This window comes from Salvia hispanica, chromosome 2 (genome assembly GCF_029641045.1).
Source record: "Salvia hispanica isolate PSC_SH4W2 chromosome 2, Shi_PSC_v1, whole genome shotgun sequence".
Taxonomy (NCBI): Eukaryota; Viridiplantae; Streptophyta; class Magnoliopsida; order Lamiales; family Lamiaceae; genus Salvia; species Salvia hispanica.
The window spans coordinates 16324273-16342367 of NC_142693.1; the positions used below are offsets into that span (position 1 = coordinate 16324273).

The window sequence follows — 18095 nt, forward strand, 5'->3', positions numbered from 1 at the left end:
AGAGATAACATAGATAATGCGCTTTCTCTAAACAAGAAAAATAGCCAAACACCTAAAATATAATGGATATAAAATCAAACAAATATTAAGAAAACCAAAGTCTGTATTTGTATTTGTTTTTGCTATATAAATATAATACTCCTGTCAGAGCCAACGAACCGGGATTATCAAATTTGGTCATTATAATTTATAGCCGTTACATCATTAGGCATTTCCATTCAATTAATGTATACACATTGCTAATACAAACAGAAAAATAAAATCATTCTTAAAAGTTTTGATGCTATGGCCAAAATAAGTGTGCCGTACATGGAAATGGAGTTGCATTGGAACTGGAATTGTTTGGAATTGAATTTAAAAGTATGCATGAGAATGATTAATATGTTATTATATGTTGATAATCATGTTTTAATTTGATTATAGTTTTGGAATTTAAAATATCCTAAACAATTCGTGAAATATGTTTATGATCATATATAACTCCAACCATTTACCTTCCGCAATTTAATTACGTAAGTATTCTTGTACCATCATTATAAACATCACATAATATTGACTAATTCTAATCCACCAAGAAATGTTTTTCATAACAATTAATAGAATAACTAATCCACCACATTTTACACAGATACGACAATTAAATGTCCACGCACGTACAAATTATGTTTCTTTATTGTGGGATAGAAACTATATGTGGTTTGGTTTACAAATCGAATAGTTATGAAGTTGGATTGTAATTTGCGTGGATTTTAAAATGGAAAATTGCTACGCATAACATAATATAATACAAAAGTGCCTATGTGCATATAATTATGCATTAGGATTTACTTATTTACTGATCACTGCCCTTTATATGAGATGTCGTTTCATAGGTCTTGACACGCAAGTTGCACGTACGTACACGTGTACATATAGTACTCCCTCCGTTCCATAGTAATGGAGACAAAACTTTTCTGCACGGAGATTAAGAAAAATTGTGTTAGGTGAGTTAAGTAAAGAGAGAATAAAGTGGAAAATGAAAAAGGTAGAGAGATGAAGAGAGAAAAAAGTAAGAGAGAGTAAAGTAGGTGTGGAAAAATGTATTGACTTTTACTAAAAAAGGAAATAACTCTATTACTATGGAACGGACGGAAATGGAAAAACGCCCCTATTATGGAACAGAGGGAGTATATAATACTAATAAGTGTTAACAAATAGAGTTAGTTAAGATAGCATAATACCCCAAACTTAGCTTCCTCCAATAGTCAGCACTCAATATGATATTATAAACCAATGATGTTTGGTCTGTTTCTTGATAGGGTACATAGGATAAGAAACCATTTAGTGTAGAAGAAAAGCGAAGGCTCCTTCTCTTTCTTCTTCCAGGTGAAGAACCACTACCATATACTATAGAACTATATGGTAGTGAAGAATTCACATATCCCATAATGCAACTTTCAGATTCTAATACATTTGCTTTCTAATTCTTTGAGTTAATGCTTTTAATTTAGGGTATAATGCTATCTTAACTAACTATACATTTTATATTTATATATTTGTACATCGTGTAGGCTCCGTGCGACGTGTGTGCCCTGCCCGGACCAATAAAATGATATTGCATATACGGTTTCTCCATTGTACCAACATTACTCTAAGTATAATTTTTCTTCAATTTAAAAAAATAAAAATGAGAAATATATCTCACCCATGTGCCTAGTTGGTGAGTTGTGGCAGCACGACATTTTAGCTGTCAAGCACAAACTCCTCCATCACGTTAACTGACAATGAGACTACTAACAATGTCCTTATTGCTTTGTTATACATACATTTCAAGTGTCAAATGCTTACTTCAGGTGAGGGATCAGTCAGTGTGCTTGGAGCCAGAAGAGCTTCGTCGCGTCTCCACCATAGCTTCTGATATAACAATTGAACGAATACGGACCTTAAAAATGAAGAATTTCAATAGAGAATTTAATGAAAATCCCCCCTCTACATAGACAAAAAATACTAACCCTAGTATATTATGTGCAAGCTAGAAGAGAAATAGGAAAGAATTGTGAGAGTGAGAGCAGATGAAAAAGTGAATATAATGATTGCGGAAATGGATTATATATTTATAGGCAATCTCCTTTTGCAAGTTATGACTGAAAGAGCAAGAAATCGATTATTTTTAGTATGACAGAAAGAGCAAGAAATCTCCTTAACAAATATATGTATGCGTGAAGTGTAGAAATGATGCATATGGTTGTAAGTGTTAAGTTATGAAGTAAAAAATTACCACATAATCGTGCAAGTGAAATGCGAAGATAGTGCTAATGTGGGAGAGCAAGCCCTCTCTTGTAACAACATAACTCCATGTATAATTTTTTCTCAATTAAAAAAATAAAGATGAGAAATATATACTCCCTCCGTCCCATTAAATATGCAACATTTGCTTTTTGGCACGAGATTTTATGCAGTGTTGTTTTGTGAGTTGATGAAGAGAGAGTAAAGTAAGAGAGAAGAAAAAGTAGAGAGAGTATTATTTCCATTTTTAGAAACGTTTCATTTTTAATGGGACAGACCAAAAAGGAAAACGTTGCATTTCTAATGAGACAGAGGGAGTATTCCACAGTACATGTGCCTAGTTGGTGAGTTGCGGTTGCACGGGTTTTTCTTCACTATAAAAGTATCATAAGGCATGAATCCCGAGAGTAATTGGATTAATTAATAAATTGATTCTGCGTATTTTCTAGGTGCGGCGCTATTTCACAGTGAATGCTCAAACTGCTACTCGAGATCATCTGATAATTTCTTTATTTCTAAGGTTTATACTGTTGATGACAAGGATGAACTGGAAAAATTTGTCACATCCCCCAAAGTGAATGTGTATTACTCCCTCCGTCCGCAAATAGGAGTCCCGGTTTTTCATTTTAGTCCGTCCGCGAATAAGAGTCCCGGTTCACTTTTACCATAAAATTTCACCTTCACCTTACTCATTCCACTCACATTTTATTTAAAACTAATATATACAAGTGAGACCCATATTCCACTAACTTTTTTCCACCCACTTTTTCCTAACATTTCTTAAAACCCGTGCCGCGAAGGAATGAGACTCCTAATGGCGGACGGAGGAAGTATTGTTATAGCTGGGAGGATGGCTCGTCATTGCCTCACATTATTTACACTAGAAAACTTGAGGAGATAAAGAATCAGGTGTTGCAAGGAAACGATTTAATTTGTAAATATTTTTTCCATAAAGACTACTTATTAAACTTATATTATTTGTCATAGTAGAGTACTCTCATGAGCACCAAAAAGCAGCTTCAGAAGCTGCATATGGGGAGCATATGATTATTTATTAATCACTACCTAATATATATGAAGTTCTTTTATAGGTCCTGACACACAAGTCGGACGAACGCATTTACGCATGTTTTTCCTACTTTATGGGCTGGTCTTAACCATCGCATTACGCGTTTTCTTCACAGGTTTCGAAATATCACAGGAAACATTGACTAAGGCACTTGCTAATTTTTTGGCGCGAGATTCCTTATAGTCAACAAGATTACGTTATCTAGTGTAAGTTTCCATAGTAAATGTTCAAAGACATTGACTAAGGTACTTGCTAAAATGCAACTTTGATATTTGTAATACATCTGGTTTATAATCCTATCTTAACCAACCGTATATAGTAAATGCTTTCAATACTTCTATATATATGTACACGTGTAGCATTTGTGCGATGTGCGTGCCACATGTAATTGATTTTTCTAATTTAAACTTATTTCAATCATATTTTTGAGTTAGTGTTCGATTCAGTTATTACAAGTAACAAATTAAGAAAAATATTCGACATCATATTCTTATTAGTAAATGAGCATATGACTTCGAAAACACATTCTATTAAGGCTCACATTTGTTAATCCCCTCATCAAGGTCCAATGAAATTGGATTGCCTTTGTGAAGGTAAAATTTGTCTATGTTCTTGGACAAACATTCCACCATTCAACAATAACCCTCTCAAGAGAACCCAAAAGCCAGATATAATTTCTAGCAAATAATTTTTGTCGCAACCAACAGCTTGATAATACAACTGCAAAGTGCAAACAAAGAGATTAATGCAAGTTGAACAAAGTTTTAGTTTAGTGAAAACGAAATCATCTTTATATCAAAGAGGGTAGTAGTAACTAACCCAAAACAATTAAAGGCCCTGTTGAATAAGATAATCACCCATCTCCCCCACAACCATGTTTCCCGGCACGGGACCGAATCTCGCTTCATAAATACCAATGATCAAGCCAAGAGTAGTCTTTTTGATGGTGACATTATGCCATATCTAATAAGCAAACAAAAAACACAATCAATTCATTGTACTTTCTATATGGGATAAGTAAAATAGAAGTATAAATTTTTTATCTGAAAAAAGAGATTTGATTACAATACATGATTCTTTCCTGTCCCTCGGATGATGGCACTGTTGGAAAAAGTGGTGATAATTATCAAAGAGTATCAAAAATAAATTGATACTTGCGCAGCGGAACCAGGATAATTCTTTTCCCTCTTGCTGGATTAAATAATGGGACCAAACCAAGAAAACAAATTTGGTGCAGAATAAAAAAAACGTGAGACGAGAATTTTACGTGGAAACCCAAATCGGGAAAAAACCACGAGACCAAAGTCTAAATCTTCCACTATGTATATAGTAGGCTTACAAATTCTCCCTACACTCTATAGGGGAAACACAAATCTCCAATACACACAAGAGGAGTGAGCTACAATTTCAAGGGAGATAATTGTAACGACCCGCCCATTTAGGGTATAATAAATGCGGCGTTCGCTAACGAGGTAGACTTAAATGCATCAAAGAATCATAGGCTAGGGTTTCATTTAAAAGGGATTTGACCAAAGCCTTTAAGGTACAACTAAGTAGAGGAAGAATAATGCCTTAGCAAAGGAATCCATCAAAAGATTTATTGAAATAAAAGCTTAACCAAGTTCTTCAAAAAGAATATTTCTAACTGTTCATATTCCAAAACATACCCACGAAAATAAAAGTATTTATCCCAACAAAAGATCATAAGTTTTCATAATATAGCGGAAGCGATCAAGAGAGAAGTGAAGCTATGTATGGAGACACAACGACACTTAGAGTTCCAACAGATCATGATATTATTTCCTACTCAACACCGCTGCCCGCTCGCCACCGCTCAACCTGCACATAGGGAAAACACATGCAGGGCTGAGTACTATAAACATACTCAGTGGACTCATGCCGAAAATAGCTTTATCAACATTAGTAATTATCATGCCATTTTCAAGTGTCCGTCGGGGTTTTAACTTTAGAAAGACCCGAGGCACCAAAATATATTCTTTCTCAAATATCACGGTCGCGCAACCATTTTTTTCATCGACGTTTACCATATCCTCATTTTACATGACAAGGAATGCGGCCCCAATCCAGGTCACTAGACCGGCCGACCCGTACGCCAGCACTCGGTCTAACATTGGTGTACACTAATCCAAGTAGAGTTTGCGGCTCTACAAGGATCCGAATTCGATTAAATCAATAGTGGCATAGCCACGAGGGATAGGCACGACAAAACAAATCAAGGCATGATAACACATATCTCATTCTCATCAATATCAGTTTAGGACAATGTCCTTATTTTAAAAGAAAGCCCACCTCGTTGGTTTAGCTCGATAGTATTCTTTTCTCCTCGTTTATCACGCTGAGAGCGCGAAATATCACCTTTAAATTAGGCATATCACATATCAGTTTCAATCATGGATCAATATTATGCATGATCTCACGTTTTCCCTTTTCCCCTCGATTATTTTCAAAATCATTACTATCAAAATCAAAGTATGATTAACATACCATTTTTATTTAAATAATCATTCCAAAATCACCAATGATTCGTATCACGCATGAGTGTTCCACACACACAACACATGCACACGAACACAACAATTGTGCACGCCGATCGAGGCGTGCACACACACACACTCTCGGCCACACACACACACACACCCATGCATCGCAAAATTCACCAATTAAAACCCCTTTCACTCGTTCTATATACATGCGGATTCAAGAATACCGATTGATCGGTAGAAGAAGAGAAGATCAATATTTAAAGTACCTTTTTCCAAAAGAACGAACGGTAGAAAAAAGGAATTAGTCTTGATTCTTCAATAATCTCTTGAATTTCACTTGAATTCTTCTCAATTGATGAAGAAATCTTGTAGAAAACTTGAAGAAAACTTGGAGAGAGTGGGGGAGAAGATTTCGAAATTTTTGGGAGTGGGAGGCGCCGGTTTTGTGATCCCTAGGGTTTAGGATCTCTCATGTATTTATAGAGTGCCAAAAATAATATCCAATAATTAAATAATTAGAGATTTGGGAAGATTTGTTGGTTATAGGGGCCGAAAATTTGGAGGTGGTTAGGAGAGAATTTTCGAAATCTAGGCTATTAATTTAGCCTATGATTTAATTCAAATATTTCACGGAGTAGAATAATATATCACGGAGTAAGAATAAAATAAAATACTCCCCAATTTAAAAGGAGAAGTGGCGTTAAATTACTTCTCTCCACAAAGAATTAAATTCAAATCCTAATTTAATTAGGATATGGTAAGATTTTCTTAGATATGGCAAGATATGCTAGGATATTTTCGCATATTTATATTTATTCATGGAATAGAATAAATAAGGAATCAATAAAATAACAAATAATTTCTCTCTCCCTTCTAGATGAGATTTTTGAAAATCTCATGAATATCAAAGATGGAAAATTCGAAAATTCCATGTAGGATTTATAGGGTATTTGGACTTTGGATTTAATTTGGATAATTATCCCAAACAAATAATTAAATCCAAGAACAATATTATTTCTCCTCCAAAATAATAATAATGGCCGAAAATTCCACATGCTTTAATTAATGCTCCTATTTGATTCTCACTCATCCCTTAGGAAAAATAATTCCCCACAATTATATTACTCCGCATCAAATATTCACATATTCCAATCAAATAATTTCTTCACTTTCTCTTCTTTTTCTCAACGCATTGACCTTTCAACGGCCACGTCATATTTTTCCCATCTTTGACTATTCAATAGCCACGTCAACATTTCAACAAGTTGACTATTCAACTCAATCTCCATTCTCATACGCAATTAGGTCACAAAGACACTATGCAATTAATCACTCATCAAATAATCCACATATCATAGCATTTAAGGCATTTAATGCAAAAATTTTATAACCCGAAAATTAGGGTTTGAAACAGTGGGGCGTTACAATAATTTTTCCTCACTTTTTCTTCTCTCAAAAATGTACTCACCGAAACTCTCTCTTGCTCTCTCTCTCTCACTAGTTGCTATAATATGCAACTCTTGCACACTTGTTTACCGATGGAAGTGAGCTCTATTTATAGAGCAATTGAGCTGCAATTTTCTTCCCCTACAACCGCCACTACAGCCATCCCTATAGCCGCAATAGTAGAAGGAGGATACCATACGTAGTGTAAATACTGCCATTTCTATCTTGTTCATTTATTGCAACATCTTCACCAATCTTTTATGGTCAAAGATGGTGGCTTCCACATGGGGTGGAAATACTCAACAGGCACCAGGCTCGCCTCGAATCACACTGTAACTACTTCCCCCTATGTGAAATCCGGTCAGAGCCAACGAACCGGGATTGTCAAATTCGTTCATCATTGGTACTACCTCATTAGGCTTCAACTGCATCACCATTCAAAAATTGTTTATACATAGATAATACAGATAGGAAATAGTTAGCATGAGCGATAGGATACCTTTGGGAAGTTAAAGGTTTGGGCCAAAACGTTACTGTCATGGCGGACGATGGCAACGGAAGTCAGGAAATAGCCGGCGCCAATATCGGACCTCAATTGGTCCTCTATGAATGATTGCAACCACATGGTAGAATTTGTCACGATCCTACTTTCTAAGGACAAATAGCTCAGTAGTTAATCGATGCTAGGGGAGGATTAAAGAAGCGAAAAAAGGACAATGAAATGCTTGACCATAACTCGAAAGAAGCAACAATTTAACACTAAACAAATCAGAAAAACTAGAATCCCGTTAGTAAGCAGTCCAAGAAAAAAGACTCTCAATGAAAGCTACAAAAAGGAAATGGGAATGATGCCATGTATGAAGACATGACATTTTCTCTACTTAACACAACCATGTCCGTAACTACTCAACTTGCATATTTTAAAAATATATGCTTGACTGAGTATTTAATTATCAGTGAACTAATGCCAAAAATATATTTCATAAAATATTCATCATGACACCATTGAGTGACTTCGGAGTTTAAACTTTTAAAAGGCCTGATGAATTAAAACATTTCATTGTATGACTGGCCAATCAAAGTACCCATTGACATCTATCATATCTGAACATACATGACGGAAATTGAAAGTATGCGTTGAATATTGATTGATAAATCATTCCTATGTTCTATTGCGCGGAAAAGAAAAGAAAATCCTATGGTGATTGATGCGTGAACGAAAAACGTGATTGTGAATTACCTTGGAATTGAAAGAAATTTTATTGACTGTGTATGGCTTGGAGATACAGCATGTATAGCTTTCTGCTCCCTCTCTCTCTACCACGAACACCCTTTGAAGGTGATTAAACAGAATTGAGAATTGATGAGGCAGATTGCAAAAGGGTGGAGATTACCTTTCTCTCCTCTGCTGAACAGATTCAGATTAGGGTGGAGAAACCATGTTTTGGAGCGTGAGAGATCTAGGAATTCACTGCAGATTGGCTTAATTATTGATTCTAAAGTTAAAATAATGATTGTGTATTTATTTATATTTTTTGTATCAGTTTGAGGAGAGCCCAAACTTTATATCGTAGTATTGTACTAGTATGTTAATTGTTTAGACTCAAAACATGTAAAATGAAAAGAAATATATTTTATTTCTCTTATTTGTAAGGACAAATTATTATTTGCCCTATAATACCGTGGTGTTATCCTATGTTACAAAATAAATTAAATTCTTTTCGCTTGATCAATCTGAAATAATTAGAATGTCATTTGAGGTATTACAACTCACAGCGAGGTATGCTAAAAAATAAAGTCGTTCGGACGAAAATCAAACGAATATTAAGAAAACTACTATGTATTTGTATTTGTATTTGTATTTGTTATGCAAATATGCAATAACCAATGTAAATATTACATAATCGGCCGCATGGAACCACAACAGTCGCATTGAACCACAACGATGAAAATACAAAGACAAGCTAGCCTTGTTTGAATTTTGGCATATATATATAATTTCTAAATAATTTGTGTTGCAATCAACAACAGCCATCTCCACAACAAATAAAGGCCATGTTGAATAATATATTCACCCATCTCCTCAACAATTCTGTTGCCCAGCATTCCCTTGCCATATATACCGATGATCAAGCCACGAGTAGTCTTTTTGATGGTGACCTTACACTAAGCAAACAAAAATATAATTCATTCATTATACTAGTACTTTTCAAATTGGATAAATACAAAAAAAAAAGATTAATTTGATGACAATACATTCTTTCTTGTTCCTCGGACGAAACCAGGCCTGCCTCGAAACAATACGTAGCTATCTTCCCCAATGTGAAATCCGGTCAGAGCCAACGAACCGGGATTATCAAATTCGGTCATTATAGCCATTACATCATTTGGCTTCATCTGCACCACCATTATCAATTAATATATACATATAGCTAATATGGTTTGTGTTAAAATGACAACCCATCTTAAAGTGACACCGTGACACCACTTATACAATAATATTATAAATGCTACACAACAATATTCAATACGCTAGACAACAGCGTGTTGGATATTGCTGTCCAAGAAAAATTGATGTATAGTGTACATCATATTGCTGACCGTCTTTTTTAACCTTTTTTTTGCCACGTGGCAGCTTATTATTCGTCCACGTGTACAAATGATTGACTAGGAATGGTGGTATGATATTATTTTAAGAGGGGGTGGCACCCTAACATGCCCCAGCTAATATAGGTAGAATGAATGTGGGATACCATTGGGAAGTTAACGGTCTGGGCCAAAACGTTGCCATCATAGCCGATGACGGCGACGGAAGTCAGGAAATTGTCGTCACGAACATCGAACTTCATCAACTTGCTCTCTATGAATGATTGCAACGACATGGTAGAATTAAGGGTGAAAGATATATAGGAAATGACTACTTAATTGTATTCTTACCCGATTTATATATTGTGTCTAAACTAGTGCATTGTTGCAGTACTGATGATATAGTATCAAAAATATGGAGTAATATTTACTCAATGTCTATTATATTTATACTATAATGTTATAGCCATATAACTAGTGTCATTTAATTAAGTAAATTATTGCAATTAAAAATAAAATCATTCATAAAAGTTTTGATGCTATAGAAAATAAGTGTGTGTACGTACATGGAATTGAGTTGTATTGGAACTGAAATTCTATGTAACTGAATTTAAAAAATTCTTTGTATGATTAATAATTAGCTGATTAGGCTATAGATTTCAAAGCATTAGGAAGAAATTATACATGAGATTGCTTAATATGTTATTATATGTTGATTATCAAGTTCTGATAATTGTTTTGGAATTTAAAATATCGTGACTATAAAATATAGCAAGAATAAAAAAATATTGCTCTTGAGGTTTTATGATATTTGTTGACTATTGTTAAAAACATATATCCATGTGTGCTATATATTGTGATTAGACATGTTTTGGAATATTGAATGAAATGACAATAGAACTTGGATTGTGATTCTTGAAGTAAAACTTGAGATATCGGTGGTTTTTAAAATTGTTTTTGGCGATGTTCCCACTAAGTATACCAAATACTCAGATTTATAAGTATTTTTCTTGTGCGCACAGGTTGATAAATTTCAGAATCCTCATGTACAAGAAATACATTAACATAATATTCTTAAAAACTTCTCCATATACTTTGAAGTAGTAGATTTTAATATACAATTGGCATGGAAAATAGAAAGAAAAAATTAGTGAAATATTGTTACTGTTATTAGAGAAAACAAATTCATAAAAAAAGAAATATCTGAAATGGAAAAAAAATGATAAGAGCAATTTATTTTTAAGAGACTGAAAGAGTATATTGAGAGACTAAAACCCACACCAATTAATTAAATTAAATAAGGACGAGGCCGAACAAATAAAATAATTTAAAGCCCACTGGTTCTGCATTTCACTCATGCAGCATCTCTCTCCTTCGACCGATCCCAGGATTTAACTTTTAAGACATCATTTTTAATTTATTGGTTGAATTCGATTGAAATTGGGACATATTCACGTGAGTTTGGGGCAATAATTTAGAGATAAAAAAGATGGAACACAATAATATATAAAAAAAATGGAATTTTCTACTTAATTGGTAATGGTATGATATTATTGGTTGACAATGACGAAAACTAAAAGAATCTCTCTGCGGGCCCAATTAATTTGTCTTACCTTATTTTAAGAATACAATAAAATTATTTAGCACAGGATGACTGTTGTACTACATTTGATATATTTCTAAACTAGCTTTAATCATACATCAAAAATATACAACAATGATATTATACTCGTTTGACAAAATGGGACGTGAGAAGATATGTAAAATAAGATAAGAAATACGGGCTTTATGTCAAGATATGTAAAGATATGATTTTTTTCGTTGTTGTTTGATAGAACATAAATTATCTAAATTTGTATAGTATAGTATTAAATAACATGACTTAACTTAACAAATTGGTGGGTCACATAAACATGGTTAAAGTTATAATTTTGATAAGATTGGAGAGGGCCCTTGTCTTATATTGGACTTTGAGTTAAGCTTAACTATGATATCAAACAATTAGAAATGTCCATATATAATTCTCTATCTTGGTATTACTAACTTATCAAACACGCCCAATTGGGCGTCACGTTATAGCCATATTATCCTATACACTCGTTTGATAAAAAAGATGAGATATGAGAGGATATGTAAAACAAGATAAAAAAATACGGGCTTCATGTCAAGATATGCAAAGATATGATTTTTTTCCATTGTTGTCTGATAAAAAAGAAATTATCTAAATTTGTATTGTATATTAAATAACATGGCTTAACTTGACAAATTGGTGAGATACATAAACAAGGTTAATGTTATAATTTTGGTAAGATTAGATCTGGTCTTATATTGGGCTTTGAGTTAGGCTTAACTATAATATCAAACAATTAAAAATGTCCATATATAATTCTCTATCTTGGTATTACTAACTTATCAAACATACACACATTGTAAAAAAAAAAAATGGATTCATACCAAATATGCTTTTATATAAATTTGCAGAATTCGGTTGAATTATTAATTGTTTTGTCAAAATTGATCCTGGCAATTACTAGGGATGAGTAATACTAGTAATATTTTTTCAAATGTCGCAAATTTTATAGAAGTTAAATGTTAAGATTTGTGAATTCAATTAATTTTCAGAGGAGATTATTCCTTCATTAATAACATATCTAAAATTTTTGGAAAATTCTAAGTGATAGAATAATTTAGTGATATATTTAAGACTCTATAAGAATCAAGTGTAAGAGTAATTACATGAATAGAATAATATAGAAAATGATGATACAATAATAATAATAATAATAATAATAATTTTGTAAATAATGAATTAGTAGAAATGTATTTATGGATTTTGTACATGGAAAATAAAATCATCTTCTTCAGAAGAATGAAGTGCCGGTTTTTTAAGACGTCCATCTTAAAGTAAAATTACTATGACATTAAAAAGATAAGGTAAGTTAGACATTTTTCTAAGAGAATTCTAGAAATGGATTTGGCTAAATATATAGAGGAAATTCTAGAAATGGATTTGGCTAACAATATCTTTTCAAACACTAATTAGTATTTAAAGAGAGAAATTCTCGCCCAAACTAAAACAGATCTCTCTCGCCATATTTTTCTTTTCAACCTTAATGCACAACTCAGTTTCTTTTATTTTCTCAAAAAACCCCATATATATTTATATCTCCATGTCAAGTAATAGTGTTAAATATAAATTTTCCAGTAGCTTATCAATACAAAATAATTTAAAAAAAAATATTTTTAAGGATAAAAAGAGTTAACAAAGAGAATTTTATAAAATATGGAGTACTACCGATTGACTAAAAAAGATGGAACACAAAATTTATAAAAAAGATGGAATCTTCGACTTAATTGGTATGTTGATATAGTTTTTACAATGACCGAAACCAAAAGAATCTCTATATGACTTAATTAATTTGTCTTGCTGTAACGCCCCGAATTTTCGTGCGCTTATTTTTGGTCAGGAAATTCAAGTTTAAGTGCTACTGTTATATAAGTGAAACAACATATGGAATTTACATACGTATAAATGTGTATTTGGGAATACACGCCTATGTGGTACATATCAAGACTTTTTACATCACATTGCAGAAAGAAAATGCTACATTTAATACTATTTTAAGGAGCTCAAGAATCAAGGAATTGCTAGCAACAAATAAATGGAAATGAGGATTTAATGGGAATAAGTACAACTTCTTTACAAAGGTCACTCTACATCATCAAACCAAAATTAGCAAAGAGATAACTACAAATCTTCATTGAGGATCCTCTCTACACACATCTGGATTCTTGATCCCCACTCCATGCCAAGGAGTCAATTAGTAGTCTCCTAGAGATAGCATGAGTTGTCTCTTAACCTGCCAAGGAAATTCCCAAAAATAGTTAGATTCCTTCTTCAACAAAAACCAAGGGAAAATGTTATTCAAGAAAATGGTAAGGAGCCATTTAAAGATTTTGCAAGAGTGTTTGCAAGGAGACAAGGAATGAGATATCACAAATCTTCCCAAAGTGGATGTAATGACAATTGGATAAAGAATGATGAGTCATCCCCTTAATCTAAAGAGTGAAAAGTCCTTTTCTACCACATGGTTAATTAAGGAACTTGATCACCAAGCATAACACCTTCCAAGACTTTCACCAAGAAGGCAAGGAAGCCTTTATCAAGATTAAAAAAGAGAGATGAACAATTAGCTCAAAAAGGGAATTTGGTATCTTCGCCAACAAGCCAAAAGAGTTGGCTATATAAAGAGCCATACCACACCTCTTGCTTCACCTTTTTACCACTTAGAAACTTCTCGGCAAAGAGTAGCAAGGAATGAGAGGAGAGGGAGGAAGCTCTTGAGCTGCCCAACAATTAAGGAATCACCAAAGCAAGGTAATTCTCCCCAACATCCTTTACGTAAATAGCATTCATATAGATTTCACATAGCAAGCTCTAGATGAGAACTTAGAACCTTAGATGCTCAAAATTTGGAAATAAGTAGCAAGGATTTTGGAACAAGGACCAAGCCATTAGCCTCAATAACTTAAGCAAATCACAATTGCTTTGAAGATGAAAATTCCAGTAAAGTGTTGAGAATTTGGACTCAAAGGATAGGCCCCTTCATCAAACTCAATTAGACTCCCAACACCAAGTATTAGCTACTGCCATTGAGAGGCCTAAGTAAAATAGCTAAGTTAGAAGACTTAGCTTAGGGGGAAGGCTGTCCAGTGATAACGGGATTACGGAGAAGACCGAGGAGGGAGCTGCCTCACGCGAATCCGACAGACGGGGCAGCGACGCAGCAGCTCCGAAGGCAAGGAGCTCCCCGACACTTGTTCGGCGGCGGCGCTGCGGTCTCCGGAGGAAGATTCCCGGCGGAGAAAAGAAAAAAAAAACAGAGAGGGAGACGGAGAGTGAAAGGCGACACCTTCTCTGTCGGCGACTTCGTTTGGAGAGAGAGCTCGACGGTGGCGAATCCGCCGGAGGCGGCGACGGAGAGCCGAGAGCTCCTCCGAGCTCGACGAAAGAAGAGAATGCGATAGAGAAGGAAGTAACCGCCGACGGGACTCCGAAATTCAGTCGAGGTGGAAGCGATTTCGCCGGAGAAGAGGGAGAAGGGCGGCTGGAGACGTCGTTCCTTCCTTCAAGAGTTAAGGATTCTGAAATTGGATTTAATTTGGGAGAAAATGGATTGTGGAAGAGAGGGAGTTGACCAATGGAGGTATATGTGGTCCTTGGTGGACTAGTTATGTTGGGCCACTTAATTTGTTGGTTTGGGCTTTAACAAGTTGAGTGGAATAAAATGGACTCAAGAGAATTTAAGTAATAGTGGGCCAAGAGTTTTGCTTGTTGGACTGTTGCAACTAATTGGAAGTGGGCCGAGATATTTTAAAGGGGAATGGAGCATGGACCAAGATTAGTAATTGGGCCAAGAATTATTTATGTTGGATCGGATTTAATTTAAGGACTTGAGTTGGAGCTCAATCAATTAATTCCCGAATAAATTACTAAGTTTCCGAGGATGGAAAATATTGAAATCGGAGAAGCGAATGGGCGGCCTTAAGAAAATTCAAAGAAAGGATTTAGAGAGGGATTTTCCATGAATCCATACTTTAGTAAATAAATACCCAAGTGATTATCTTCGAGAAAATAGAGATTTCCCCGAAATTAGTGAAGTGAATAATCAAACCTTATGAAGTAGTGAAGCCGAGGTAGGATTAGAAATCCTATAAGCCGAGACTAAGATATAGGTGCTATCCATTAGGATGCGTGCATTGTTTCTCATGAGAAATATTTCAAGTACTAATTAGCGTGCTACGCTATTTATTTTCAAAGGATATTTTGCTCGAGGACAAAGTGAGGCCAACACGAGAGTTATTTGGAGATAAGCATATCAGGTGGGCTTTCTTTTAATATCCAGCACTATAGTGTGGAAATAAAGCAAATACTTTTGAAGTTTTGAAAAATCATTTTCTCAAAATGAAGCAGTGATTATTTTAAAGTTGTTGTCATGCCATAAAATGTTTGTTTTGAGGCCTATCTGTTGGGGTAATAGCCCGTGGGTTTTGGCGATGCCAGCCCGAGTTTAACGAATTCGGTTCCCAATAGGACCGCATATCCTGTTCGGAATAATGTGCACGAGAGCCGTGAGCCATCAGCTGTTGGCCGGCGATGTGTCCGCTGAGGGTGGCCACCTTCACGGTACACGATTCTTAGATAAGGCGAGGATCCAAAAGAACTTAGACTGCAGTCGGACTTTTAAGATCACAGAGAATTTAGTATGCTCGGGCCTTTTAAGAAAAACCCCCGTGCGATACTGTGGATGGATGACAACTATATACTGTACGTTTTGTTTTCGGCATGTGTCCACTGAGTACTCCTGTACTCAGCCCTGCATGTATTTATAAATGTGCAGATTAAGCAATGGGGCGGAGGTGTGCTGATCAGAGTCGATGCTACTTAAGTAAATAAGTGTGGATCTCTCGACGCTTCGTGTCTTCATACGCGAGGTCGTTCTCTGGACTTTTTCCGCTGCAGTTTGTTTAGAGAGTATTAGTGAACTCTCATCATCGTAGCTCTGATTCATTTTGATGAAACGCTATTGTTAATTAAATCCTTGTAATCGAATACTTGGATCCTATCTTATGATATTGTTTGACTTTTCAATATGCAAGTTCTATTCCCATTTCTTCCCTATTTCTTTAAATTGTTTCACAAGTCGCGGTTTACCCGCTTTCGCTATCTTTAGCAAAATGCGGTCGTGACACTTGCCTTGTTTTAACTTATCAGTAAAATATTTAGCCTAATTGGTATACTCCATTTAGCAAATTGTCCAAATTGTGCAGCTCGGAAATCTCAGATCTAGAACATCATCTGAGACCGAGAATGAAAAATCCAGACAATTTTCGCCGACATGAATTGGACGAGATTAATTAAAAGAGAGAATTTGTTATAAAACTGAGAGGATCATGCCAGATAATACTACTCATAAACAACTCAACACAATAATTAAGAAAATTCGTGTATTTCACAACTTGATAGCAAATTAATAACATAAACCATAATATCTTAAACTATAATTATATTAATAATATCTTACTGCCTCTAATAAATGTCATGCACAGATCTACGACGTTCGCATGGCCCTTGGTGTTCCCTCATTTCTCTTCCAAATCTCGGTGCAGTGGCCATGAAGGCTTCCGGAGTCACCCCAGACCCGCGAGCTGCATATATTATGCCATTTGCCTTCACCAAATACTCAGCTTATTCTTCATCGAGCTCCGGCATGCTCTGCCAGACTAGTTGCCTAAACATGTGCAGATTTCGTTGATGATCATCGACCATGACCTCGTAGAACATGTTTATTGCTCTGGTATAGTGCAACACCCTTCCTCTTCCAATCCTCGGGGCAATGGCCCTTGCCGCCTCCATGAAGGCTGCCGGAGTCATCCCAAATATGGCAGCTGCATTTATTATGCCATTTGCCGTCACCAAATATGCAGCTCTTTCTACATCGAGCACGGGCATGCTCTGCTGGACTAGTTGCCTAAACATTTCCAGATTGAGCTTATGATCGGCCATGTCGAGTCTTGAGAGAGTAATTTAGAGGTAGGTTTGAAACCAACACTTAGCTAGAGATCATGTATTTGTAGTATACGAGGCTGTGAAGAGGAAGAGCGTTGCACTATAGCAGAGCAATAGGCGTGTTCTACGAGGTCATGGTGAACAACGGCGATGTAAATTGTCGTTACCAACTGACATACTTGGATTTTGCATGGTTATAGAGAGTCATCTTGAACGATTTTAATTATATTTTGTCTTTGTTTGATATGATTACGGCTACATTTCTATATTTTGGTATTTTTGACATGTTTATTGAAATATGATAGAAAAAAATTAGAAAAATGTACAAAATATGTGGATGTGCAACAACCTTAGTTCGAGGAAATTCTGCTTGTGATTTTGAAGTCCAATCAGCCCCTAATACATATCATTCTCTTCGTCTCTGAAAGAGCTTCGCGTGGGTATCTTGTATGCCTCAATCGGAGTTCGGTAGAAGAAGTTATGATTGTTATAGGAATACTGCACTGTCCAGAAAATTGCACGGGCGCTGAACTTTGTGAAGAAAAGTTACAGAGGGATTTCGCCCGACCAGGCATTTTTATGGCTTATTTAGCCTGGTCGGAAAAAAGCGCGTCTTGATGCTAATATCGCAAAAAACGGAAAAATAAGAAGAAAA

General features: G+C 35.2%; 1 long non-coding RNA gene and 1 pseudogene across 1 annotated transcript; both read right to left on the reverse strand.

The window, feature by feature from the left end:
* Positions 1 to 7259: 7259 nt before the first annotated feature.
* Positions 7260 to 8759, reverse strand: LOC148931650 (uncharacterized). Its single transcript, XR_016134963.1, has 3 exons — positions 8525 to 8759; positions 7784 to 7935; positions 7260 to 7709 (listed from the first exon to the last, which is right to left on the reverse strand). It is a non-coding gene; the product is annotated as an uncharacterized LOC148931650 (long non-coding RNA).
* Positions 8760 to 9285: 526 nt separating this feature from the next.
* Positions 9286 to 10166, reverse strand: LOC148931651 (profilin pseudogene; annotated as a pseudogene).
* Between the last annotated feature and the right edge of the window lie 7929 nt (positions 10167 to 18095).